A 3,805-nucleotide genomic window follows, 5' to 3' on the forward strand; every position below is an offset into this window, starting at 1 on the left:
ATTTGAAGTATTCATTAAATTAAAAGGACATAAAAAAGTATTCGACGCAAATTGAAAACAAGGAAAATGTCCTGCGTGAGGTTCAAGCTCACGACCTTCAGATTATGAGATTGACGCGCTACCGACTGCGCCAACGAGGCACGCGTCTCTGCGTCTTTTCATTTTGTATTATGGTAGCAGGGCATCGTGACCATCTAAATCCAGGATCAGATACATACAGAAGACTGATGACTTTTTTCGTCGTCTTTCCCTGCAGCAATACCGTTTCTGGGCCAACTGACAACTTCTGTAGCCAGTTGCTACCACAGAAGTTATACGTTATTTCCAACGGCAGCTGTTACACAACTTTCCGGTACCGCATATTGTATTATGAAGCGCCAGAGGGCGCCAGGCTGCACAAAGCCAGAGGGCGTTTCGACGACCAGCGCTGTGAAATGTTTTTCAGCATTGGTCGTTGTTAAGATGTTTTCGTGACTTCGGTTATGCCCGTGTGCCGTATTTTTCCGACCGAACGAGGACCGAAGGCTAGAGTTGGATCATGGCCAGTTCAAAATATTTTGATGTGGAATAAACAGACAATCTCGTCGCTTCTCATATAATCCAATTATACGTTCGAATTCTTTTGGCTAAATGTAGTGAATCAAGAAGAGGTATTTTCTTCTAGACAGTGGAAAGAGAGAGCAGCATGGGTAAGAAATTATGCCAAATGTGGAGTGAAAATAGCGTTCATCACCGAGGTTATCGGCTTCCCTGATACTTTGGCTCTGCCAGATGACGAAACCTGTTTTAGGTTCGTTGTTTTTGAGGGCCGCTTTCAACATGTTCCTGGTTATTGCTTTGAGGTCACAAACATGTTTCTAGTTAGGGCTTGCAAAAACACGCCCCGGGGGACAGCATTCACATATGAACAGGGTTGATGTACTCGCCCCAGACATATGAACGCATGGAGCACCAGATAGTTTTCAAAGCTTCTTGCACATTTCGTGGTCTGCGCGCATGCGCGGTGACCGACTAAAAAAAAACAACGGGCATATTTACCCCTAGTCTTGGTTTCAAGACGTTAGTGCTTGATAGCGGACACCGTGCATAGTGCGCCCCTAACGACTCATAATTAGTCAAGCTCCAGTGACATCAAGTAAAAACTGGTTGTGCGAGGGCGCTCTTCAACAGAAATAAAACAACTATCGATCACTGACGTCCTGGGCTATACCCCTTGAGTACAGGAATCTTACGCACTGCTAAATTCTAGCCATAAAGTTCACACGAAGCTATTTTCGAGTGTAAAAAGATCCTCCGTGCACTTAATCATGCCAATGTAGATTCGAAACAATGCGTTTGCAACATCTGAAACAAAGAGGTGGCAGGGCCAAAGAGCAACACAAGCGAACGTATTTTGGGAGCACATAACGGACAAAAATACAGACAGTGTTAAGGGACCAAGTGTTGCGTATCCGTCAAAATCGCTCCTGGGGCGATTTTGACGGCCAAATGCATCACACACGAGTTTTAAGTCAATGGAGTCGATTTTGTGACCGTGAAAGTGGAACGCATCGTGTACGTAGCGCACACAAAACCGTGTATAATGGAAAGGCTCCTTGATGGTCTGACCGAACGTAGGCGGACTGAACGTGATTAGATACCCGCCCCAGCCTTTAAGATTGAGATCGATGCCTTGCTCGAATCCTGGTTTTATAAAGTAAATTATGTGTGTGGTACTCGGATAACCTGTTAAGCAAGCATAACGCTTACTAGATTCCTCATTCAGCTCAGGAGACTGGGCAGCGCGGGTCTCTGTTTGGTCCTGTGAAGCGGGCGCACAGGCGCAATCGCAGGGCTGTAGACCTTTCTCGTGACGCTGCCACTTTTGCCTTTTCCCCTATAGACCCATTGAAAATGGTAATAGAGCTTTACAAATTTATAAAAGGGAACAGACTATTTTTCCCTCAAGCTTCAGATTGGTCAAATTGCTTTGAATAGTAGGAAAGCAAGATGGCCGCCCCAAGATGGAAGTCTACAAAAGGCGCTCACAGGAAATGTTCGGTTGTCCTGATTCAAGGGCTCGGCACTGAGCGTTGGATCACAAATCGTGTTTAGGATTTACTGGAAGATCGCCTACCTGCGTGACTGTGTATAGTAAAGTCCCGTGACGGTGTGATACACGTGTCGCTGATGAAGCCCCAGTCTATATGACGGTGCCGCAAAGGCTTCTTGTGTGAGCTTGTGGTCGATTTTAAGGGTGGATCCGGGGGTAAGGGGGTAACATCTGAGTGAGACTGTATTGGATGGAACAGTAAGTTGTCATTAGCGAAAAGAAACATTGATGAGGAAGTACTGTAAGAGAGGTCGTTGATGAACATGTTAAGTAACAGGGGCCTTGTATTCCTTGTGGCGCACCGGAAAGCACAAATGTCCAATTGGAATACGACCCTTCATACATCACCTGTTGCTTTCCTGTGCAAATAAACGAATTTTAGCCAGTGCAACATGTAACCGGTATAACTGTACTCAAATACCAACTTGGATAATAACAGGCCATGGGGCATAACATCGATAGCTTAGGCCATGTCAAAAAACACGGCATCAATTTTACAGGAGGCCGGTTTGTCGAGAATTTTTTTTTAATACACAGCCATGCTGCTAGCAAGATAGCAACATATTATCATTCAGGTGCATTCGTATCTGGTTCGAGACAACCGATTCCATAATTTTGGGGAAAAAGAGGTCAAAGCAATGGAGCGATAATTTGATATGATGCTAGTTTCGCCTGATTTGTGGACAGGAGTTATTTTTTGCTACTTTCCATGCTTTAAATTGGCCATGACTCAGAGACAGATTACGAAAATTTACTTATACCTTGAGCAACTTCGTTGATGCAGGATTTCACACGTTTTGGTGTGATGCCGTCGGGACCAGGAGACATATGACATGACATATTGTTGACAATCTGCGCAATTTCACCACTGTTGAACTGAATGCCGCTCAAGGCAGGGATGGGAATATCACATTCGGCAGGAGTCCTTGGTGATTCGCCTCGAGTGGGACAAAGCCTGGCTCCGAGAAATCGGTAAATAATTGAGATATTAAATCAGCTTTGTGGCCAGTGAGGCAATTGTGATGAATGATAGATGGGGAAGGACTTTTCCTCTGACTATGCAAAAATGCTCTTGTGGTGACAATCCAATATGGTGCCATAGTTTTGGAAAAAGCTGGCCTTCCCATAAAACACAAGCACGCTAACATACACGAGAGGACGCTAAGACGTGGAGGATTTATGAAAGCTCCAATACCTAGCCTTCTGGGGGTGGACCTAAAGCAAAAATGGGCCTAGCTCCTGCGGACACAAGACATGTTGTTGTTGTACAAAGGTCAAGTGCCAAAAGGACGTTCACTTTAAGTCATATACGGTTTTGGTTACACCATGTAGCACTAGGCTGTTCAAGTTATTACCTCCTGGTGCTTAGGCCTAACACCCCAGTCAACGCACTTTCCAGACGAGGACTGTCTGTATGCTTCCATCACAACAGCCCCTCAGGGACCCTCCAGGATGTGCCGTCCTCGCCCGTCCCCACGGAGACACCCTCCTCTGTCGTGGAACAAAAAAAATTCACTCGATCAAAACAGAGCAAAGCTAAGGTCCAATCTGAATTTAAGCATGTTAGGAATCTGACCTTACAGTTCTGCCCAGATCCGGGACCCTTCGTTTCTTACAAACCATGCAGGTGCGTTTACTGCAGAACTCTGCAATGAGGTGGAAATTTGAGATCACGCAAATTTCGTTGTGATCTTTAAATTACTGCCTATAGTT

General features: G+C 45.2%; 1 long non-coding RNA gene across 1 annotated transcript; it reads right to left on the reverse strand.

The window, feature by feature from the left end:
- Positions 1–1,854: 1,854 nt before the first annotated feature.
- On the reverse strand, positions 1,855–3,571 carry LOC147799203 (uncharacterized). Its single transcript, XR_015425137.1, has 3 exons — positions 3,448–3,571; positions 2,854–3,047; positions 1,855–2,273 (listed from the first exon to the last, which is right to left on the reverse strand). It is a non-coding gene; the product is annotated as an uncharacterized LOC147799203 (long non-coding RNA).
- Positions 3,572–3,805: the final 234 nt, after the last annotated feature.

The sequence above is a fragment of the Acanthaster planci genome, linkage group LG05 (assembly GCF_054643075.1).
Source record: "Acanthaster planci isolate LZ-2023a linkage group LG05, COTS_SCS, whole genome shotgun sequence".
Lineage (NCBI taxonomy): Eukaryota > Metazoa > Echinodermata > Asteroidea > Valvatida > Acanthasteridae > Acanthaster > Acanthaster planci.